The 24768-nt window shown below is 43.9% G+C and overlaps 1 long non-coding RNA gene across 3 annotated transcripts in view; it reads right to left on the bottom strand.

Moving 5' to 3' along the window:
* LOC110203612 (uncharacterized) overlaps nucleotides 1–24768 on the bottom strand; it is a 62545-nt gene that overhangs the window by 4540 nt on the left and 33237 nt on the right. The window contains exon 5 of one of the 3 annotated variants that reach the window (XR_002323012.2): nucleotides 13966–17504. The exons of the other annotated variants lie outside the window; for them this stretch is intronic. This is a non-coding gene — a long non-coding RNA (uncharacterized LOC110203612). Of the gene's footprint in view, nucleotides 1–13965; nucleotides 17505–24768 lie in introns of those variants that run through there. 3 annotated transcript variants of the gene reach the window in all.

The raw sequence follows: 24768 nt of genomic DNA, 5'->3' as shown, positions 1-24768 counted from the left end.
TTATCTCCCCCATTAGACTGTGAGCTCCCTGAGAACAGAGACTATCTTTTGCCTTTCTTTGTATCCCCAGTACTTAGCCCAGGGCCTGGCACATGCTCGGTGATGTGCTGATCCCCACCTCTTAGAATCCCTAGCTTCCTCCAAAGCTTAGCTCAAGTGCCTTCTCTTACATGAGGCCTTTATTGTTTTTCCTAGCTATCAGTGAATACACAGAGTCATAGGATTATAGATTTCGAGCTGGAAAGGATCCTGGAGGCCATCTTGTCCAACCCCTTCATTATACAGTTGAGGAAACTGAGGCTCAGGACTTGCCCAAGATCACACAGGCAGTAAACATCAGAGGTGGGATTTGAACCCATGTCCTCCAACTCCAAAACCATTGCTATTTCCACTTCCCCAATAGAGTGTAAACTCCTTGAGGGCAGGGATTTTTATTTTTTTGTCTATTGATTCCCAGCACAAGTAGTATACATAGTATAGTTTACTACACAGTAAACTACATAGTAGCTGCTTCATACATACTTGTTGCTTGTTCCTTCCTCCTTCCTGCCCAGGGAACTCATCCCTTAAGGTGCTGCGGTGCAGGGGTTGGTGTGGGGTACAATCCAATCTCAGAAGGCAAAGGTTAGATGCCAGTGCCAGCAGCTAAATTAGGCAGCACCACCATGCCTCCGTACAGTGGCCATTTGGTCAGGGAACCCTTCTAGTTATCCTACCCTGTTCAGAATAGGATCTGAAGCTGCATTCTGCAGTGCCTGCCTACTGGCTACATTTTTTCCAGGTGTGGGGAGCTTATGCCACTTCAGGGACAGGGATCTGGGGGTGCCAGGCTATTGGCAGGGAGAAATGGTCTCCAGAAGCTCTGCGGCTTTGGGCATCATTCCAGAAAGTGGAGCCAAGCTGGCACTGTGGGAAATAGAGACATCATTGGATGGTAGTACTCTTCATATAGTGGAAGAAACACACAAACCATTTTGTGTATTTCGTGGGGTAGCAGAGGGTCTACCTGTGTGACCTTGAGTGAATCTCTTCTCCCAGGGCCTCAGTTTTCCTCCTCTGTAAAATGAGAGGGTTGGCATTTTTTGACTCTTTCTATGATTCTGTGAACTGCCTTTTCTGAGCAACATCAAGGGATTGTTAGTGGTAGAGCCAGAATAAACCTTGTTCATCTATTCCAGTACCCCTCATTTTACTGAGGGGGAAACTCAAACCCAGAGAAGCAGTGACTTGACCAAGTTCACACAAGTACTATCAGATTCAGACTCAGGCCTTCCAATTGAGAATCCAGTGCTCTTTCCAATAAACCCACCAGACTGGAGATCCAAAGGAGATGCCCAAGTAAGTGGCCCAATGAACCGTCTGTTGTGGGAACTGCATAACAAAACCCCCAAACAGTCCCTGACTATAGGGAGCTTACATTCTACCGGGGGATACAGCATTCGAACAGAGAAGTAAATGCAACATTATTTGAGGAAGAGAACCCCAGCGACTGGGAGGTTCAGGAAAGGCTTCCTCTGGGAGGTACCTGAGCTGAGCCTTGAAATGAACTGAGGTTTCTAGGAGGCCCAGGTGAAGAGGGAACACAGCATACATTCCTAGTTTAGGGGACATGAGCATAGGCATAAGCAGCAAGTGGGCCAGTATGGCTAAAATGTGGAGGATGTGGAGAGGGGGGGAAAGTGAGGTGTCTGGGAAGGCAAGTGGGAGCTGGCCTATGAAGGCCTTTAAATACTCAAGCAAGAAGTTTGCATTTTCTCCTAAGGACAATAGGGAGCTACCAAAGATTCAGGAGTGGAGGCTTGACACGGGCAGACATCCATTTTTAGAAAAGGCACCTTGACAGTGAAATGGAAAATGTATTGGAGAAGGGACGTGTTTGACAGAGGGACACCAATTAGGTTATTACAACAGTCTAGACGAGAGACGATGGAGGCTTGAAGTAGCATGAGTGGATGTAAGGGAACATACTGTATTGGAAAGATGTTCTGAAGGGAGAAATAAGAAGAATTGGCAATGGATTGGATATGTGAGCTGAGTGAGAGTGGAGAGCCAAGGGTGACACTGAGGTTATGAGCTTGGCTGACCAGACTGACTATAATAGAGAAGTTCAGAAAAGGGGAAGGATAATGAGTTCTGTTCACTTCACACAAAACTCTAAATAGTTTTTATAAAAGGTACATCTCCTCTGCTGGGTGGTGCAGTGTGGATGGAGTGCCAGTCCTGGAGTCAGAAACACTTCTCTTCTGAGTTCCAGTCTGGCCTCAGATACTTCCTAGCTGTGTGACCCTGGGCAAGTCACTTTACCCTGCTTGCCTCAGTTTTCTCATCTGTCAAATGAGCTGGAGAAAGAAATGGCAAACCATTCCAGTATTTTTACCAAGAAAACCCTAAATGGGGTCATGAAAAGTCAGACATGACTGAAATGGCTGAACAACACCACCTCTCCTCTATCTTGAACTTTGGATTTTGATTATTTCAACGTAAGTGTAAGACTTTACATTGATCTCTCAAAACCCCTCTGCAACCATTCTGGATTCTTTCTTCCTCTGGCCCAGTGTCTGGCAAAGAGGTGGCTCTTCTCCTCGTCAAGACCTCTACTTGTGCCACTGACCCCATCCTGTCTTAGCTCCTTCAGGAGCTTGTTTCTTCAAGTGTCCTCCCCCCCCCCCTCTCTCTCTCATCTCTCTCTAAATATCTTTGCTATTGGGAAAAGTTCCAGGAATATCATATTTATATAAAAGAACTCTATGCTACCTTCCCCAAAAGAAATGCATCCAAATGAGTCAATCATGAACCCAATTGCACTCGCTTAGTTCCTGAGATCATCATAAAAACATACCAAGTGTTACAAACTTGACAAACAAGTCTTTAAAAAAGAATCTACACAAGATGATTATCTATGCATCTTTGAACATAAATACATCTCTAATGGGCAGGTAACGTGCCAAGCTAACAAGTTTCCCTCTAGAAGGGCTTCCTACCTGAGAAGGAGCATGATGCCAAAACTATGATGCCAAAAGATATCTGTGGAAAGGAGTGGGTAAAACGCAGCCATTGGGAAACTAATAGTAAGAGGGAGAGACATGAATGATGGAAGGAACAGTCTGGGGTTGGGGGGGATGAGGGAATGCAGGCACACTCACTTAATTTCTACTTAGGAAAATAGATTTAGCAAGAGTGCTAGAAAAAGAATCATGGGGGCAGCTAGGTGGTGCAGTGGATAGAGCACAGGCCCTGAAGTCAGGAGGACCTGAGTTCAAATCCGGCCTCAGACCAGACACTTGACACTTACTAGCTGTGTGACCCTGGGCAAGTCACTTAACTCCAAATGCCTAAAAATAAGAAAAAAAACATAGAAAAAGAATCATGGAAGCTCATGGAGTTGGAGGGGGCCTCAGGAGCCATCTAGTTCAACTTGTGCTTGCTGAAGAATCCCCTATGCAAGAAATACACCTTATACCTCAAAAGACTCTGAGAGTCTGTGATTGAGAGTTTTTTTTTTTTTTAGGCAATTGGGATTAAGTGACTTGCCCAGGGTCACACAGCTAGTAAATGTTTGGTCTGAGGCCAGATTTGAACTCAGGTCCTCCTGACTTCAGGGCCGGTGCTCTATCCACTGTGCTACCTGGATTTTGTCTTCCAGCAGCATCCAGATGCTCTGTCTGCTTCTTGGCCAGATTCTATCTGAATTGTTAGGGTGGATGATGCAGTCAATATTCTTCGCACACACTCCCATAACATTTATAATGAGTCTTTTCATGTAGAGGAAGCACAATGTAGTAGATAGAGTAGTGACCTTGGAGTCACCAAGACCTGGTTTTAAGTCCTGCTTCTAATACTTACTAGCAGTGGACCTTGGACAAATGGGTCCAGTGGCCAGATATGGATCAAGATGACTGAACATGCAATCCACCTGGGTGCAGTGGGAGACCTTTTTAAATTATGGTCAAAGACTCTAAGCAGTCAGAAAGAAACAATTCAAGTACTGTCATGATCACACAAGATTTAAAGACTTCCATGTTAAAGGAGTAGAGTGTTTAGAATATTATATTCTAGAAAGCAAAGGACCTAGGATTACAACCAGGAATAACCTACCTGTCAAAACTGAGTGTAATCCTTCAGGGGAAAAATTGGGTATTTAATGAATAGAGGGATGCTCAAGCATTTTTATGAAAAGAACAGAGCTGAATAGAAAATTTGGCATTCAAACACAAGATGCAAGAGAAGCATAAATGAGTAAACATGAAAAAGTAATCATAAGGAACTCAATAAAGTTTAACTGTTTACATTTTTATATGGAAAGGTGATACATGTAACTCCTAAGAACTTTGTCAGTATTAGGGCAGTTAAAGGGACTTTACATAGACAGAGGACATGGGTGCAAGCCAATTATGTTGGAATGGCCTCCAAAAACAAATGAAGGGGTAAAGAAGAGGGGGCACTGGGAGAAGGGGGAAGGGAGAGGTAGAAATAGAGTATATTTTCTCACATAAAAGAGGTACACGAGGAAGAATTTTTACAATGGAGGCGAAAATGGGGATGAGGGAGTGACAAGTAATGCTTGAACCTCACATGGGCATTGGTTCAAAAAGGGAAGAATATATATGTGTGTGTGTGTGTGTGTGTATGTATGTATGTATGTATGTATGTATGTATGTATGTATGTATATATACCCCCAGTTATGTATAGAAATGTACTTTACCCAATAGGGAAATAGAAGGGGAAAGGGATAAGAGAAGGTAGTGGGAGGATGATAAAAAGAGTCTGGATTAAGGGAGGCAATGGTTAGAAGCAAAGTACACTTTAGGGGAGGGAAAGGATGAAAAACAGATGAAGAAACAGAAGAAAATGAGATGGAGGGAAATATGTAGTAATCATAACTTTGAATGTGAATGGGATGAACTCACCCATAAAACAGAAGCAGATAGTGGAACAGAAACCAGAATCCAACAATATGTTGTTTACAGGAGACACACTTGAAACAGAAAGACATACCCCTTGGGTCACTGAGGCTTGAATTTTTATGATGTTTATTCCTAATTTGAAAAGGGATACTACAGCTTAGAGGATGAAAGTGACCTGTCTAGAGTCTTGTGGTTATAAGACAGGGAGCAGAGCTAAAACCAAAGTCTTTTTACCAGGTCATGCCAGGGCCAGTGGAAGTTGGAAAGCTTGGGATCTATGTCCCCAGGTCTGGTCTTTCCTAGGTATGTAAGACTATGAGCGAGTAACTTCCCCTTTCTAGAGGCAGCGAGGTGGGGCAATGGATAGAGTGCTGGGCCTGGAGTCAGGAAGACCTGAATTTGAATCTGGCCTCAGACACTTCCTAGTTGTGTGACCCTGAGCAAGTCACTTTATCTCTGTCTGCCTCAGTTTCCTCATCTGGAAAATGGAGATGATAACAGCACCTACCTCTCAGGCCTATTGTGAAGATCAAATGAGGTAATATTTGCAAAACACTTAGCACAGTACCTGGCATGTAGTAGGTGCTTAATAAATGCTTGTTTTCCTCATCTGTAAAACAGGGGACTAATAGTACCTGTCTTGCCTGCTTCCCAGGGTTATCATAAGCCTGAAAGCTGCCTAGAAAAGGGAGCTGTTAATTCCCTTTATGCCTCCAGTGCAATCAATCCTGATCTTAACTGAGGGTATTAGGCAACCTTGGATCGATCCCCATCATGCCGTAGGCCTGGGAGAGGCCACTTAACGTCCCAGTCTTCTGAAACCTGTCTCTTCCTGCTATAGCCCTGTGGTGCTCACCACCCATACCATGACCCTAGCTTGAGCCTGGTAGGGAAAAGACTGAGTCATAGCTGGAATCCAAATGGAGCAGTCCCTCCTGACCCAGCAGCAGAAGCTGGGGAATTTCAGCCACTGGGGTGCAGCTAGCGTGCATTTTAGCACTTTAATTTCCATTGTATAGTGCTGGTCAGGCTACTCACCTGCTCTGAATCCTTCAGTTACTTCCAGCTGCACACTCAGGAAGACTCAAGATCACAGCAGAGTAAAGATTCCAAGCCAGGTCTTCTGACTCCAAACCCAGTGTGATTTCCCCCTATCCCAAGCTACTACGATAAGTGCAAATCTCTCAGCCAGGCATTACAGTGTGGTCCCACCCTACATTTCACCAGCCAGCATTAGCTCATATTATTAGGTTGCACCCCAAACAGATAGCAAAGAAGCAGGCTCTTCAGCTAGATTCCCAGCCCTACTCTGTCCTTGGGAAAGGTTCTAGGCCAGGGCTTCCCCAAAACTATAGTGGCAGGAGCCTCGCATTTGGACTCACAAGTTTGAATCTCTGCTTGATCTTTGACTATCTGTGTGAACTTGAGCAAGTCACCTCCCTCCTTGGGCCTCAGTTTCCTCATCTGGGAGAGATGAGGAGTTTGGACTAAGTGATGTTGAAGGTACCTTCCGTTCTAAATACTCTAATTCTCTGATTAAGCTCAGGAAATATTGATTAAGCACCAACTAAGTACCAGGTTCTGTTCTAGATACAAAGACTGGAGTGAAACAATCCCTGCCCTCAAGAAGTTTACATTTTATTGTAGGGGCTGGGATGATGGCATGGAGATGACCTCATGTGTAAACAGGTAAGTATTATAAAGTATTCTTCTTTTATTTTATTTTATGTTTTTTTTTTAAATTATTAGGCAGTTGGGGTTAAGTGACTTGCCCAGGGTCACACAGCTAGTAAGTGTCAAGTGTTTGGTCTGAGGCCAGATTTGAACTCAGGTCCTCCTGACTTCAGGGCCAGTGCTTTATCCACTGCACCACGTAGCCCCCTATTGTAAAGTATTCTGAACAGTGCTAGGTGGCACTGCAGTGCACACTTACTAGCTGTGTGACCCTGGGCAAGTCACTTCACTCTGCTTCAGTTTCCTCATCTGTAAAATGAGCTGGAGAAGGAAATGGCAAACCCCTCCAGTATCTGCCAAGAAAACCACAAATGGGGTCACAAACCTACTGAACAACAACAAAAATGGTAAAAGGTTGATCAGGAGAATGCCTTGATTCTTCCTACTCCTTTGTATTGCTCTATTTTGGATATACTTATATTTATTCTGTATATACTTTTCTGTGTCCTTTTCTGTCTCTCCCATTAGAATGTAAGCTCCTTGAGGGCAGGGATTTTTTCATTCTTTATCCTTGTATCCTCAGGGCTTGGCACAGAATAGGTGTTGAATAAATGCTTTTTGATTGACTTGAGCTGACAGAGAAGAGAGCGTTGTCTAGCAACTTTGCCCAGATGCCTCGCCCCATTGAAGGATATGGGCATGGGCGTGCCCATTGGCACCTTGTTACTAGGACATAAGCCAACTCCTAATTCAGTCCCAGTAATGGGGACTGCCCAGAGGTGACTTGGTTGGTTTGGAGCTGCCTAGAAAATAAATCTTCATTAAAAGCTCTGGCCTTCTGAGCATAGGAAGGCAGCAGTGGCAGAGCAGCGGGTGCTGGTAAAGTCACTCATGGTTGCCTTGGGCATGAGCCCATGGTTGTTGCATGTACTAGGGTAACCCGTGCCCATTGTTGCCAGGAGGAGAGTTCCTGTTCACCATATATGCCTGCGTTTTTTTCCCTTTTTTTTTTTTTTAGGCAATTGGGGTTAAGTGACTTGCCCCACAGGGTCACACAGCTAGTTAAGTGTCATGTGTTTGGTCTGAGGCCAGATTTGAACTCAGGTCCTCCTGACTTCAGGGCTGGTGCTCCATCTACTGCACCACCTAGCTGCCCCAAGACAATTTTTGTTTTGTTTTGTGAGGCAATAGGGGTTAAGTGACTTGCCCAGAGTCACACAGCTAGTAAGTGTTATGTGTCTGAGGCTGGATTTGAACTCAGGTCCCCCTGACTCCAGGGCCAGTGTTCTATCTACTGCACCACCTACCTGCCGCCTTCTTTTTTTTTCCCTTTTATGAATACAGGTCAGTGCTCAGAGACCTGAAAATGGATTTTCCTAGCCCAAAAGGTTGCAGCCAGTGGTGGTGTCTTGGGGAGGCACATAGTAGATCCATGTACTCATCCACATGCCCCAAGAGGGGTGTTCATGGACTTTGTCATCTCAGGACCCTTACCTTGTGATTAGAAGAGGTAAATTTCCCCAACAGCCCAATACCAGAATCTTAGCCTCTTTGGGCACCACCAAGTATCAGGGGTTTCCTTGTAAGTCCAATTTTGGGAGTTTGGAGATCAACCCTTCAACCCAAAGAAGAGGAATTTCTTGGAGAAAGGTGAAGATCACCTCTCTCACTAAGTTCCCTTCTGAAGGGACTCCAAACCATGGGGTGATGCTGGAGTATTCTAGGACCCCATGGAAAAGTGAGACCCACTAGAGAGGGACAATGGTATGCGGCTATCGAGGGACCATTTATGTGTTTTCTACATTTGTTTTTGGACTCCTGTGAACCCTTTGTGTTTTGTACATTTTCTGTATCGGTACCCATTACTTTGAGTGCTTATACTGAGCTGGAACCCTATACTGGTGGAGCAGACACAACCTATATTTGGAGAGTTCCCAGAACAAACTGTGGGGCAATAAGGAACCAAAGAGAAACTGACCTTTTAGGGTAGCAACCAAGATTGGATCTCGTCTATGTGGGCCCAGAGCTAGGGGGCAAAGGGCTGTGTGTTACAGCAGAATACAAGGTAAAAAGGGATAGAAGCAAAGGATAGACATATATGTGTCTATATCTATATCTATCTATATACAGACACATAGACATACACACATACCAAAAAGAAGCAGTTGAGAGCCCATCCTAAGGCCTAGCTCAAATACCATGTCCTCTAGCAAGCTTTTCCTGACCCCTCCTGCTCTGATCCCACCCACGTAGTTTGCTTTGTACTGTTAGTGCACATCATAAAACCTCAGAGCTGGAAGGGATCTCAAAGGTCATCTAGTTTAACTCTTACCTGTTTGTTCAGTCATTTTTTCAGTCACATCTAACCCTTTTGGGGTTTTCCTGGGAAAGATACTGGAGTGGTTTGCTATTTTCTTCTTCAGCTCATTTTTTACAGATAAGGAAACTGAGGCAAACAGGGTGAAGTGACTTGAACTCAGGTCTTCCTGATTCCAGGCCTGGCACTTTGTCCATTGCAGTGTCACCTAGCTGCCCTTGACCATAAATCCCTTGTAATCACATCCCACCATTGCTTTCCTGCTGGGAGACCTCCAGTTAGGGGAGAACCCATCACCTCCTGAAGCAGCCTATTCATTCCCCTTGGGGCCAGCTCTCTTTGGTGGGAAGATTTTCCCCTGTCATCAAGCCACCTAATTATTGCCCTCTGGGGCCAAGCAGAAGTCAAATCCCTCTTCCACAAGACAACTCTTTGAGTACCCAAAGCCAGTTATTTGGTCTCTCCTCAGTCTTCTCTTCAGGCTGAATATCCCTAGTCACTTCATTCAATCCTCAAAGGGCATTTGAGGCTCATCCTGCTCACCCTCCCCTAGCCATTTTTCAGCTTCTCAGTGATCTTTTTTTTTTTTTTTGGCTAGGCAATGGGGTGAAGTGACTTGCCTAGGGTCACACAGCTAGTAAGTGTTATGTGTCTGAGGTCAAATTTGCACTCAGGTCCTCCTGAATCCAGAGCCGGTGCTCTATCTACTGCACCACCTAGCTGCCCCTGCAATGATCTTTCCGTAGGGGAAGGATCAAACACCATAGTCATACATACACATTCCAAATGCTCTACAGAAGGTCTATGACCTCTTGTTCAATCATTCTGTTGTTTCCAACTCTTTGTGACCCCATAGGCCCTAGCATGCCGGGCCTTTCCATCCTCTATTATACCTCAAAGTCTGTCCAAGTTCATGTTCATTGTTTCCATGACACTATCTATCCATCTTATCCTCTGCCATCCCCATTTCCTTTTGCCTTCAATCTTTCCCAACATCAGGGTCTTTTCCAATGAATCCCATCTTCTCATTATGTGGCCAAAGTATTTAAGCTTCAGCTTAAGTATTTGACCTTCCAATGAATAGCCTGAATTAATTTCTTTAAGTACTGACTGATTTGATCTCCTTGCTGTCTAAGAGACTCTCAAAAGTCTTCTCCGGCATCATAATTTGAAAGCATTGATTCTGTGGCACTCAGCTTTCCTTATAGTCCAACTATAGCTATACATTGCTACTAGAAGAAAAAAAAAAGACCCATAGCTTTGACTATATGGACCTTTGTCAGCAAGGTGATGTCTCTGATTTTTGGCATGCTGTCCAGATTTGCCATAGCTTTCCTTTCAAGGAGCAAGCGTCTTTTAATTTCATGGCTGCAGTCGCTGTATGCAGTGATCTTTGAGCCCAAGAATATAAAATGTGACACTGCTTCCATTTCTTCTCCCCCTATTTGCCAGGAAGTGATGGGACCAGTTGCTAAGATCTTAGTTTTTTTTGATGTCAAGCTTCAAGCCAGCTTTTATACTCTTCTCTTTAACCCTCAACGAAGAGACTTTGGATTCTTCTTTACTTTCTGCCATCAGAGTGGTTATCATCTGTATATCTGAGATTGATATTTCTCTAGGCAACCAGCTTTTGATTGTCTAGCCTGGCACTTTACCTGATGTATTCTGCATATAAGTTAAATAAATAACGTGACAATATACGGCCTTGTTGTATTCCTTTTCCAATCTTTTTTTTTTTTAAGGCAATTGGGGTTAAGTGACTTGCCCAGAGTCACACAGCTAGTTAAGTGTCAAGTGTTTGGTCTGAGGTCAGATTTGAACTCAGGTCCTCCTGACTTCAGGGCCAGTGCTCCATCCATTGCACCACCTAGCTGCCCTGTTCTTTCCCAATCTTAAACCAATCAGTTGTTCCATGGTCAGTTCTAATGGTTACTTCTTGGCCCACATACAGGTTCCTCAGGAAACCAGTCAGATGATCTGGTACTCCCATCTCTTTGAGGACTTGCCACATTTTCTTGTGATACAAACAGTCAAAGGCCTTAGTGTAGTGAAGGGGTGGGGAGCTTGTAGCCTCAAGGCCACATGTGGCCCTCTAGGTCCTCAAGTGCAGCCCTCTGACTGAATCCAAACTTCACAAAACAAATCCTTGCCCTCTAGGTCCCCAAGTGTGGCCCTTTGACTGAATCCAAACTTCACAGAATGTTCTGTGAAGTTTGGATTCAGTCAGAGGGCCACACTTGGGGACCTAGAGGGCCACATGTGACCTTGAGGCCACAGTTTCCCCATCCCTAGCGTCAGTGAAGCAGAAGTAGGTGTTTTTCTGGAACTCCTTTGCTTTCTCCATAATCCAGACTTAGACAGTTTAGATGGAGCCTATGATTTGAATGGTGGAGTGAGCTCTCCAGTGAAGGAAACCCCTCTGTGTCTGGGGCACTGCAGGGTGAAGCAACTTGCCCAGGGTGGCACAGCCAGTATGTGTTAGAGGCAGGAGTTGGACCCTGGTCTTCCTGGCTCTCATATCACCACTGCCTCTTGTCCACGGTTCTCTGCAGAGATCTTGCTTAATGCAGCCTAAATTTGCTTTAGCTCAAATCTGTGGCTGATGCTTACTAGCTGTGTGACTATGTCACTTGGTCTCTGTGGGCCTCAGTTTCTTCCTCTGTAAAATGAAGGGGTTGGAATGTAAGAGTTTACACTTAACCATTTTGAAGTTTCATTCCAATTAAGCCTAACTTTAGATTGACCCTGTTTTCTAGTCAAAACCTCACCTCCCCATCCTGGATCATTTTATCACTGTAATTTATGTGTATGTGGCTCCCTCTACTGGAATGTGAGCTCCATGGCAGCAGAGACTGTCTCAGCTAACTTGCCTACTTGCAGCCAGAGCTTTGCTAGGGTCCTAAATTAGGGGCCCCTCCCTAATCAGTGGCTGTTGAAGCTTTAAATCTAAAGGGACACTTTGCTTACCACATCAAATAATATGTATGTCCGCAGTCTAGCTCTATGGAGACTTTAGGGAAGAAAATGAGGAGGAGGTTTAGAGGGGACAAAATCTCCCCTGGGAGAGGGATTATTCCTTACAGAAGGGGCTTTCACATCTCACATGTTCAGTCTTTCTCCAATTAATGGGTATCCTTTAAATTCTAGGGTTTTTTTTTTGCTTTTTTTCTTACTTCCCTTTTCCTGCTTCTTTCTCTGTTGAATTTGATGTATTTCCCATACTAATTTTTTTTCTACCCTCCTTTGTCCATTTCAGATGAAAGTGAGGTTCATCTGAGGCCTTCCCCCTTCATCCCTTCCTCCATTCCTTCCTCTTCTTCTCATTCATCCCAGTTATGAGAAATAGCAAATTCCACCTCCTTCTTCTTTCTACTCTACCATCTTCCTCCTTTTTGCTCTCTCCCTGCTTTAAAATCCTCAGAACAGAACCAATTCACCCCCAGATTCTCTTTCCTCCCCTTATTTAACTCTACTGAAAGCCTTTGAAGACATTAAGATGCTAAAGGGACATTTATTCCTTCACCCCCTGTTAGAATGTTAGCCCTACGTCAGCATATAGCCCCTTCTAATTGCTTAAATAAATTGACCTTTCTAGGTTTCTTTGGATTCTTGTGCTTGTATTTCAGAATTCCTACTTGGCATCTAGTCTTTTTGTCATGATTCCAATAAAGGTTCATTTTCCCCCTATAGGATTATGCTCAGCTTTGCGTATAAGTTCTTGGTAATTGGTAATAAGTCTATTTTTTGCCTTTTGGAATATTGTACATCAAGATCTATCATTTTTTAGTAGAAGCTGACATGTCTTATGTGATCTTGACTGTGGTTCCTTGGTACTTCTTTAAAGTGAGAGTGCTTGACTTTTTTTTTTTAATTAAAAAAAAAATTATGATCTCCAGGGTGTCTAATGAGTCTCAAATTATTTCTCCTTGAGTGCTTTCCAGGTCACTTGTTTTTAATATAGGATCTCACCTTGTATTATTTTATTTTAGTTTTTTTTTTAAACACAATCGGGGTTAAGTGACTCCCCCAGGGTCACACTGGTGTGACACACACCAGCTAGTCAGTGCCTTGAGGCCAGATTTAATTTTGTTCTAACATTTCTTGCTGTCCTGGGGAGTCATTGGTTTTCTTTGGTCTAGTTTTCAGGGAGCCCATTTCTTGGACAAGCTTTACCATGTTTTCTTCTAAGCTATTAATTTTTCTTCCATTTTTTTTCTACTAGAGCTTTTAAAAAACATTTTTTTTAAATCTCTTGCTTAATTTCTTCTAAATATTCCAGCAATCCTTGTGGAAAAATCCATTTTTCTCTTGAGTCTCTCTGCTTGTAGTTATTATGGAGTTACTTCTTTTTTGGGGCAGGTCTCTAGATATACAATCATTTTTTATACTGGTTGGCATTTTCTTTGGTTTACTGATTTCACCACATAAGTTCCTTTAATAAAAGTTATGTGCCAGGGCCAGGCTCTGCCCCTTGGTACATTTTTGAGTGGCTGATTGATCCTACTTGAGCTAGCTCCGGGTCCCCTGGGTTCTTCTGCTGACCTTTACCTCCCGGGGATAGGCTCATGCTAGGCCTTTGAGGTTCAGAGAATGGAATCTTCAGGGCTCACTCTGACATCCCAGGACAGAGTAGTGAGGACTTTAGAGTCCCTCAGCCTGAGCTGTTCCTGAGTGTTGTTTCACACCACCCTGGGCACTGCTGGTCCCCAGGGCTTCAAAGGTCCCCACCTGTCATTCCTGGGGCTTTTTTACATTCATTTTACACTTTTTTACACAGAAAGCCTCAGCTTTCTGTGGAGTGGGAGCTGCCCTCCTCTCATGGTGCTGACTTTCCAGGTGGTTTCCCTTAGACTTCTGGCTGGCTAACTTCTTGTGGTAAAAGAAGTTACTTACTGTAGTTTCTCATTGGATTTTTTTTTTAATCTTTATTAGATCTGATGCAAATTTCAGGTTTTTTTTTTTTTCTGGAGTACTGCTGTGGAAACTGGGGCTGTGCCTTTTGTTCGGGCACCCATCCTGGCTCAAAGCCAGCCAGTATGACTTCCCTTTAATAAAACACACACACACACTTTTGACGTTTCGAATATAAAAGAATATTTAATTCATGCATTAAAGCATAAAGAGAAAGTTATAAATGAAACTGTGAAGCTTCCTTTTTTCCTTCTTTTAAGTGTAGCATGTTAGGTCTAGCCCACTTTTTAAGGCCTGGCAGTATACTTCTTCCTTCAGGGTTTCAGGGTATCCTGAGGGAGTGTCAGCGTATCTTCTCCACTACCACTGTCTAGAGTTTCTACTGGCTGTGTTTCCCCTTAGGGGTCTGAATAATGCTCCAGTTCTATGTAGCCACTTCATATCGGGTAGTGTTTACAAAGGGATATTTATTTCAAGGATATAGCAGGAACAATTTCCTCAGTTATCTCCAGGGCATACCCTCCTCTACACCATGGTCTCTGGGAGAATTGGCTTAAAATTCAGTCTAGATTCCAATACCTGGATTCCTGTGCCTCCATTTCCAGTGGTTGGTGACTCTACTCTGTACTTAGAATGGAAAAGAATGAAGGAAAAGGCCAAAAGCCCAGGCCCATTTTTTGGGGGTCATATGGCCTTAGATGAGGAAGGCCCTAAGGCCTTTTCCCTTACTTCATAATCCAGGTGTGAGGAACCTGCGGCCTCAAGGCCACGTGTGGCCTTCTAGGTCATTGGGTGTAGCCTTTTGACTGAGTCTGAGTTTTACAGAACAGGTCCTTTTATTAAGGAGATTTGTTCTGTGAAGTTTGGATTCAGTTAAAGGGCCACACTTGAGGGCCTAGAAGGAATTTGTTCTGTGAAGTTTGGGTTCTGTCACAGGGCCACACTTGAGGACCTAGAGGGCCACATGTGGCCTCAAGGCCTCAAGTTCCCCACCCCTGGTATAGTCTTTCACCTGATTCCTGGAGTGAAAGCATTACTGAGTTCCCCAGGCCTGAATGAAGCACAAGGGGCCAAAACTGATTCAGGCCTTTTTGAAGATGCCAACAATTCTGTCTAAGTAGCCAGTGACAAAAGCTCCACCCAACCATGTGGCCAGCCAACCAGAACTGGTTACAGAATTGTCCCTATGCGCTCCACAGTCTCTCCAAAGTATTTTCTTTGCATGTGATCATGTCAATACTATTCTCCTGGGAGCAAACTTTCCTTGGCTAGGCCCATGGGCCTAGGAAACTTGAAGCTCTGGCACTGTTGAGAGAGTTGTCAATAGGAACCCAATGGCTGCTCCCTCGATAGCCCCCTGTCCTTGCCAAGCTGTCCCATCATCATCTTCATCTTTTTCCTCTTTCTTATCCTCATCTTCATCTTTGTTATCACCCTCAGTCCCTGCTAGGCTGCTCTACCAGCATCATCCTCTTCCTTTTCCTCATGTTCATCTTCATCCTTGTCCTCATCCTTGTCCTTATTCTTATCCTGTCAGACTGTCTCATCAGCATCTACATCCTCTTTCTCTTCCTCTTCCTCCCTGTCTTCCTCATGACCAGTTCCATCCGCATTCTGCTTCACATTTCCCAGCCCCCTCATTCTACCCTCAGACTCTTCCTTACTTTCATTTTCAGCCCCATTTCATCTTCAGTTCCACCTTAGGCCTTTTCCCATGGCTAGTGCCCTTACTAACCATGACCTTGGCTAAGGAACTGGCACCTGCTCTGGCCCAGGGCCAGAAGCACAGCCCAACTGGGCACTAAGGGAGATAAAGGCCTTTGGCTGGACTGGGAAGGAAAGGTAAAATAGTGGGACTAGGGGAGGAGAGGAAGATGAGTGAAGGAAGGGAGGTTCATGCTTGTCCTTCCTTCTCCTTTCTCCTCATTTGCCTTTTTCCCCTTGCCTGGAATGGACTGCCCCCTTTCACCTAATTCTTTTTTTTTTTTTTAAGTGAGGCAATTGGGGTTAAGTGACTTGCCCAGAGTCACACAGCTAGGGAGTATTATGTGTCTGAGGTCATATTTGAACTCAGGTCCGCCTGACTCCAGGGCCAGTGCTTTATCCACTGTGCCACCTAGCTGCCCCCTTTCACCTAATTCTATCAATACCCATCCCTTCCTTCAAGGTTCTTGCCAGGCGCCACTATTATGTCCTCTCTCAAGAAAACTATTCTTGGGGCAGCCAGGTGGCACCTAGCTTCTTGACCCTGTGGGAGCTACTTGGTTCACTTATCTCTCTGTAAATTAGGAATGGTAAGACCACAGCTGCCATCCCAGCATCCCAGGGGTGCTTCTGGGGTTTCATGAACCCTAAATAGCTTGAGAAAAGGGAGCGAGTGGGGCAGATAGGTGGTGCAGTGGATAGAGCTCTGGCCTTTGATTCAGGAGGACCTGAGTTCAAATCCGACCTCAGACACTTGACACTTACTAGCTGTGTGACCCTGGGCAAGTCACTTAACCCCAATTGCCTCACCAAAAAGGAAAAAACAAACAAAAACTATTCTTGTCCTTCTGCCCAACATCATGTAGGCCTCAAAAAGCAGTGGGGGAGAGTTGGGAGGAGATGGGGGATCTGGGCCTCTATTCCTGCAGGTTGGAGCTTGCTCTGCAACGTGTAGCCTTTGAGAGATGCCCAGAGGCACTGAGAGGTTAAGTGATTAGCTTAGGGTCCCACAGCCAGGATAGGTCCAAGATGGCTCAGATGGGTTTAGACCCTGGTCTTCCTGATTCCAATGGTACTTCTCTATTCACTGCTTCCTTCACTGTCCCCACTCCTCCCAAATAAAGTGACAGCAGGGCCAACAAGACTTTAACTGCTGCAGCGCTTTCCATAGGGTCTCCATAATTTTATACCCCTTTTTATTATGTACATTAGGATTTGGTTGTGCTTCTTGGAATTTTGTAACTGCTAGTGTTATCACTTGTCCTTTCTCACTGCTATAAAGGAATCAATATTACTTGCTAGACAATACAAACCTGCATACATACATACATACATATATATATATATATACACACACACACACACACATATACATACATACATACTCATAATGAGGGCTTTTATTCCCTTATTAGGTTCTTGCTTTTTTCTCCTTTCATATTTAGAATCCTAAAAGGGGAGGCTGACCATAACCCTTTGATTCCACACTTAAGAGAACAATCCAAAGTCATTCCCTTGGCCCTTGCCAGATCAATGACATAGACCCCATAAGGGTTCATTGTCCCTTGCTTTTTGTTTTTATCCTCATACCAGCTGAGCAAAAAAGAATGTCCACTGGTTGTGCAGAGACTAGCTTATCTAAGATGTGAATGTGAAGGAAGGAGATCTGAGCCCAGAGGCAATGCCTTTCTTGCTACTTAAGACTCCTAGGGCAGTAGTGTCAAATTCAGATAGAAATGAGAGACACTAAACAATATGTAGGGATACTAGCAAGCTGCAGATTGACTTAGAAAGCCATACATTTATATATTTCTTTTTTATTAATATATCAAAACATTAAAATCAGATAGGAACTACATTTTCATCTGGTTTGAGCTGCACTTGGAGTACTGTGAGCCACACATTTGACAGCTCTGTCCTAGGGCACAAACATATGGATATCCAACCTGTCTCAGCTACCACTCCAGTGTAGACAAACAGGTCCATGATGCTCCTTTTTAAAAAAAATTTTTATTAATTTATTTTGATTTATCAACAATCACTTCCACATTGCTTTTGAGTTTAAAATTTTTCTCCCCCTTGCTCCCCACCACCCTCCCCGAGACGGCGCACAATCTGATATAGCCTATACATTTACATTCCTATTAAACATATTTTCACATTAGTGAAGTTGTAAGTAAAAATTAAGACTAGTAGGAGGAACCATCAGAAAGAGGAAACAAAACTCAACAGAAGAGGAAAAAAAAAAGATAGCGATTCAACTTTCACAGTTATGATTGCTACCTGTGTCTTCCATGGTGCTTCTGATGGTCAGCCATGCTCTCTTCAAACCCAGAGCAGCCTAAGGCTCCCCAGACCACCTCTCTTCCTCTTCCCCAGTGGCCTTCATTTCACACTGGCGATTCCTCCTATGGCCTCTTCCTCTGATTGGTAAGTTCCTCCCTAAACCTCCAGCCCATGACTCTCCCATTTTCTCCTCCTTGGCTCTATGTGGGTACCTCCCCCCCCCCAGCTTTCTAGCTCCCTTTTATGTGCTATCTTCACCCCACTAGATTGTAAGCTCTTTGAGGACAGGGATTGCCTTTCTTTTCACTTGTATTCCCAGTACTTAGCATAGTACATGGCACATAGCAAGCATTTCTTGAACTATCTATCTATTGATCTATCTATCAATCTATCTACCTATTGATCTATCTATGGTCTCCCCCTCTTTTCTCAATAGTCACTTCATAGATAAAATGCCCATTGGGACCCAGACAATCTCCTAGCACCTGGCATCATAGATGAGATCTTTCACATGTCCTTTGTTAAGTAACCTAGGGTAAATCAGTAAGCATTCTGGTCCCAAACTCTCATTCCTCTCAACCAATAACTTCATCATGCAAAGGTCCCAAAGACGTGAAAGCAAAAGTTAACACTTTGCTCCCCATCCTGCCCTTAGCAATCTCTTGGGGTTGAAGGCACAGGGAATCAATGAATCATACATACATATCATGTACAGTTACAAAAATTCCAAGAAGCATCACCATCCTACAAACCCTGAAAAGGAGGGACACATGTCTGAAATGAGACTTTGCCTGTACAGAAAGGGAAGGCTAAAAGCCTTCTTGGGAGTTACCACTGTATCTCCTCAATCTGGACACACACTGGAGGCCCACAGCATACTATCTCTGTCTCTAGTTGCTTATAAAGATTATCCTTGGGGGCAGCTAGGTGGTGCAGTGGATTCAGCCCTGGATTCAGGAGGACCTGAATTCAAATCCAGCCTCAGACCAAACACTTGACACTTACTAGCCGTGTGACCCTGGGCAAGTCACTTAACCCCATTGCCTAGCCAAAAAAAACCAAAAACCAAAAACCAAACAAACATAAAACAAACAAACAAAAAAGATTATTCTTTAATAAATCTCCTTAGGGCATGTAAGACTTTTCTGTGCATTTTCTTTTTCCCTCTCTAATGCAGAAGCTAGACCAGGGCCTTGAGGCTACAGGTTCCTTGCCTCTGACTAGACTCTTCTTTTCCAGTATCAGGAAACCAAGATGGAGCCATGGAAGGAGGTCACCCTGGGTCCTGAGGACAGTCACTCAATCAATTCCTTATGGGTCTATTCCACCTGGACTCATAAAATCCCTTGCAGAGGTGATGGTAAAGGTTAAATGTAGACAGCAAAGTTGGCTTGGACAGTGAATTCAGGTTACCATCCTTTTCCAATCTTTTATGACAGATATTTGAGAAAGGTGCCTTAAAGCTTATGGCAGACCTTAGAACTTGGGTAGCCCCTGATGTGACTCTTGATTGGCCCTGTGATACTTGGTTAGTGAGAAAAACTAAAGAGTGAAGTAGAGAATTGAGTCTGAGAGAGATGGAGCATAAGAGAAGTTGCAAATTGGAGCCTCCAGAACCACAGGCATGTGGGAAAAACTATCCTCCTTTCCCAAAATATCCCTTGATTCCCAGTGCCTTCAACCCCAGGAGATTGTTAACAGCAGACTTGTCCAGGGAAATCTTTCTCTCTCTGGCTGAACTGAGGTTTTTATCTGGCTTTCTAGATGGTGAGCCCCTATTATCTGATGGAAGTGAGGTAGCTCAGTGGATAGAGTGCTGGGCCTGGAGTCAAGAAGACCCGAGTTCAAATCCAGCCTTAGATACTTACTAGCTGTGTCACCCTGGCCAAGTCACTTAACCTCTGTTTGCCTTAATCTACTAGAGAAGTAAATGGCAAACCATTCCAGTATCTTTACCAAGAAAACCCCATGGACAGTGTTGACGTGCTATGGTCCACGAAGAGTTGGACATGATTGAACAACTATGCTCTATTATCTATCATCATATCTATGACTTCCCCAATTTCTCTTTTGCTGCTGTTTTAGATAAATATGTTCATTGTCCATAATTCTATCTTTTTTGGATAGTATTTTATATTTTCCAATTACATGTAAAAAACAATTTTTAACACTTTAAAAAAAAATTTCGAGTTCCAAATTCTCTCCTTCCTTCCCTTCTCACCCTCCTCCCTGAGATGGCAAGCAACTTAATATAGGTTATACATGTGCAATCATGTAAACCACATTTCCATATTAGTCATGTTGTGAAAGAAAACACAGACCAAAAAACCCCACAAAAAACTAAAGAAAGTGAAAAATAGTATGCTCTGATCCACATTCAGACTCTGTCAGTTCTTTCTTTGGAGGTAGATAGCATTTTCTACCATGAGTCCTTTGGAATTATCTGGGATCATTGTATTGCTGAGAAGAGCTAAATCTATCAAAGGGAGTCATCATACAATGTTGCTGTTACTGTGTACAATGTTCTCTTGGTTCTAAGCTCACTTCACTCAGCATCAGTTCGTGTATGTCTTTCCAGTTTTTTTCTGAAGTCCACCTTTTCATCATTTCTTATAGCACGATAGTATTCCATTACATTCATATACCACAACTTGTTCAGCCATTCCCCAATTGATGGGCATCCCCTCAATATCCAATTTTTTTTTGCCACCATAAAAAGAACTACTATAAATATTTTTATACAAATAGGTTCCCCCTTTTTTCTCTTTATCTCTTTGGGTTATAGACATAATAGTGGTATTGCTAGATCAAAGGGTGTGCAGTTTTACAGCCCTTCGGGCATAGTTCCAAATTGCTCTCCAGAATGGCTGGATCAGTTCCCAACTCCACCAACAGTGCATTAGTGTCCCAGTTTTCCCACATCCCCTCCCACATTTATCATTTTCCTTTTCTGTCATATTGGCCAATCTGATAGGTGTGATGTGGTACCTCAGAGTTGTTTTAATTTGCCTTTCTCTAATCAATAGTGATTTAGGGCATTTTTTCATATGACTATAGATAGCTTTGATTTCTTTGTCTAAAAACTTCCTGTTCACATTCTTTAACCATTTCCATGATTTGCTTTTGTGTAGCAAGTGTTTGGTGAGTGGAAGCTAAGCTGTCCAAGAGCCAGAGAATGATTACCACCTGGTCTGGGGTGGGACTATTGCCTATCCAGAGCAACCAGGGAAAGTGACTTTTATCCCAAACCCCTAAATAGCACCAGACAGCAAATATCTGAAGTTGGTAGATAGACATAATTCTATAACAATACCCACTCTTGTAGATAGTTGTGTGGAGGAGTGAGCACCTAGCCTCAGCCGTCCTCCAACAAAAGGTAGAAATCAAAATCTCCATTGGAGATGTGAAGCCGAGTATTCTAGGTCTTATTTGTCTAAAGTAGGGCTCAGCAAACTATGGCCTAGTACCACTCACCTCTTATTGTAGGGCCTGGCAGTTGAGAATGTTTTTTTTTTACATTTTTTATTTACAAATGTAAAAATCATTCTTAGTTTGCAGGACCATGCAGAAATGGGCAGCTGCGGAATTTGGCACTTTGGCCCATAGTTGGCAGACCCTTGGTCTAAATATGTCTCTGGACCATGGGTCATCTGGGTCCCTAAGGTTTGGGTTTAAACTGTTACACGTAAGTAAGGAAGAACATGGTATGTTTACCTAGAAGCATTAGCAAAGGCTGATGGGAGTTGGTTTGAGACAAAGATATTAAATCATATGCAGACCTGGAGAGATGATGCCAGTGCATCCATGTATTCACAGCACCAGACAGGATGCCAAACTACAGGTAGAGAAGGCCTGCAGACTGCTGCATCCATTCGGCATCTGTAAATTGGAGGTAATAATGCCTGTACTGCCTGCTGTGAGGATGAAAGAGAAGAGTGACTCACTGAAATCACGCTGCTGGCAAGGAGCAGAGTGAGAATCTGAACCCAGGTTTGGGAGTCTACACTTCCTTGTCTCCTTTGCCTCCTTGTTCCTTATTCATTTGCTGCTGAGCTGCGGAAGGCACTCTCTCTCTCTCTCTCTCCCTCTCCCTCTTCCTCTCCCCTTCTCTCTCCCTCATCTCTCTCTCTCTCTCTTTCTCCCTGGCCTCCCCCTTCAGTTGCATTTCCTTTTGGGCCCAGTGATCTTCCCCCATTGGGTTGGAATTCCTCTGCTGCCCAAGACCAAGGGTACCTTGTCCCCTTCCACCCATCTGCCTGGGAAGGCTTTTGAGGGTTGGGTTTTGAGCAACGACTTTTCTCCCATTCACAGACAATAGCCCAGACTTTCAAGAGAATGGACAGCTGGCTGTCTAGGCAAGACATCGAGTCTTTCACTGACAAGAAGAACAAGGCGGCCTTTGTGGTGATCACTGCACCCAAGCAATATGAGCTGCCAGGGCTGAGATTGCAGACTCTCTCCCATTACCCGCTCCCTGCATCCAGACTGGAGATGGGTCCTGCTTCCTGGGATGCCCTGGGCAGAGGCTACTCCCTCTCCACATGGAAAGAGTCTGTGGTCTCTCTACTGGGTCTCCAGCCATGAAAGGGTGAGGTGGGTGACAGAGTTAGGCAGGCAGGGGCTCATTTGGCCTCAGGACGTCTCCAATGCTGCTTCAGCCACCCTTCTGTTGCCTGGGTCTTGCTAGCCTCTCAGGCCATTCTGGCTCTCATCCACCACTTCAGCCCTCGGGCTGACCCCAACTTTCTGGAAGCTCGAAGTCTGAATGGGCAAAGGCTGCCGCTAAGCCAGACGATGCTCCCCATTGACGCTACCCCTCGGAAGTCATGTGCCCAATGGGAGGGAATGGTTGGTTGATGACATGCTGTTCCCTCAGTGAAGAACACACATTGTTATTTCAGAAGCTTGAAGTATAAGACACTATGGGACACCCACACCAGAACAATGTGGGGTCAAGTCCCAGGCCAAATATGGGACCCAGTTACATACTGAGTGGTGCATTTAAAACTAGCCTCAGGTAACCTGGGGCTTGTTTCCAGTGGAAGGGACCACTGTGTGTTGACAGTTGAGTAGTTTCCACACTAGCCATTGTGTGCCTAGTATTTACTGAATACATGAATCATGAAGAGTCACCATTGAGCAAGCCCCAAAGCCAATGTGGTTTATTTTTTGGAGGACTAACAAAGAAGTCATCACCACAGCGGACTATAATTGTTAGTGTGTTGAGCTGATGCCACTCTGGATTGACTGATGGCTCCATTTTAAGATCTCTGCAATAGGCGAAGGTCTCTCTGTGACTTTTATTTTTTTTAAAAAGATATAAATAAATTTGTTTTGATGTCTTTCACTTTCGAATCATACTGGTTGACAAATCTATCCTTCACCCTGCCTGACTCAGAGGCCATACTTTATGGCACAGATTAGAAAAGGCAATTTGGCAACAAATCGACATATTGACCACATGTGGACTGTCAGACAGCGTATGCAGTGTTCCAGACAAATGGTCCCCTGCCTCTGCAAGAAAATGAAGCAGGTCCATTTTCTCACCTCTCTCTGGGGCCAAGTTTCATCATTATAATAACACATGGCTCAGGTGGTTTTTTTTTCTTTCTTTTTCCATTATGGTTCTGCTGACTTTCTCTCTGCCTCAGTTCTCATAAATCTTCTTTCATACCTATCATTTCTTAGTGATTGCTCTAACCTCACTTCCCCAGAGTGAGGCTAGCTACATCCCCCTGCCAAGGTACTCCTGAGAGATTGAGGGTATCTCTGTATCTCTCTCTCTCATACTATTGACTTAGCAACTCTTTCTGTGGTGGCCAAGAATTGGAAATTGAGAGGATGCCCATTCACTGGGGAATGGCTGAGCAAGTTGTGGTATATGAATGTAATGGAATACTATTGTGCTATAAGAAATGATGAGCAGGCTGACTTCAGAAAAACCTGGAAATACTTATATGGTTTGATGCTGAGTGAAGTGAGCAGAACCAAGAGACTTTGTACACAATAACAGCCACATTATGCGATGACTAATATTGACAAACTTAACCCTTCTGAGCAATACAAGGATCTAATACATCTCCAAAGGCTTCGTGATGGAAAATGCTATCCACAAAGAACAAAGAATTATGGAGTTTGAATGCACGTCGAAGCATACTATTTGCTATTTTTCTCTTCTGTTGAATTTTGTTTCCTCTTTCTGGTGGTTCCTTCTGTTAGTTCTAATTCTTACTTACAACATCACTAATGTGAAAATATGTTTAATAGGAATGCATATGTATAGTGTATATCAGATTGTGCGCTGTCTCGGGGAGGAAAGTGGGGAGGGAGAGGGAGAAAAATTTGAAACTCAAAAGCCTACGGAAGTGATTGTTGATAATTCAAAATAAATTAATTAAAATTTAAAAAAATACTATTGGCTTGGGCTCTAATAGCCGCCCCCCCCAACTGCCAGTAATTAATGCTCTGGTTCCATTTAACCAATTAACAGTAATTCATTTTTACAAATAAATATTTACTTAAAAGATATACCCAAAACAGGTATAACTGTTCTCCCCTCCCCCCCAAACCTAGAGGAGCATACTCTTCCTTCTATTGCCTCAGTCCCTGGGAAAAGTGGGCTCAGCTCCCCAGTTTCTACATGGCATGAACCTGTGTTCACTTTCAGCAAAGTTGTTGAATGGATCCCTGGGTCTTAGCTGGTGTAGGATTGGGTCACCCCTCCTCCAGGTCTTGATGCTGGATGCAAAACCTAGTATTGAGTCCACACCAGGAGCTCTCGGCAGATCATTCTCCTGACCTTTCAAAGCTCACAAGACCACAGTCATCTCTGATCTCCTTCACCTAAAAGTATGGGTACGACAGAGACAGAAGCAACTACAGGGCCATGTGCTCTTGGCTCCATGCTGGCTGTGGAAGAGAGAGGGCCTGAGTCTTCTCTCTCACCCAGAGGACCTAGGCAGCCCATAAGG

Source organism: Phascolarctos cinereus, unplaced genomic scaffold (genome assembly GCF_003287225.1).
Source record: "Phascolarctos cinereus isolate Bilbo 61053 unplaced genomic scaffold, phaCin_HiC Scaffold_8;HRSCAF=390, whole genome shotgun sequence".
Taxonomy (NCBI): domain Eukaryota; kingdom Metazoa; phylum Chordata; class Mammalia; order Diprotodontia; family Phascolarctidae; genus Phascolarctos; species Phascolarctos cinereus.
Note: the sequence above shows the minus strand (reverse complement) of the source record. Positions and strands in the feature narration are given on the sequence as shown.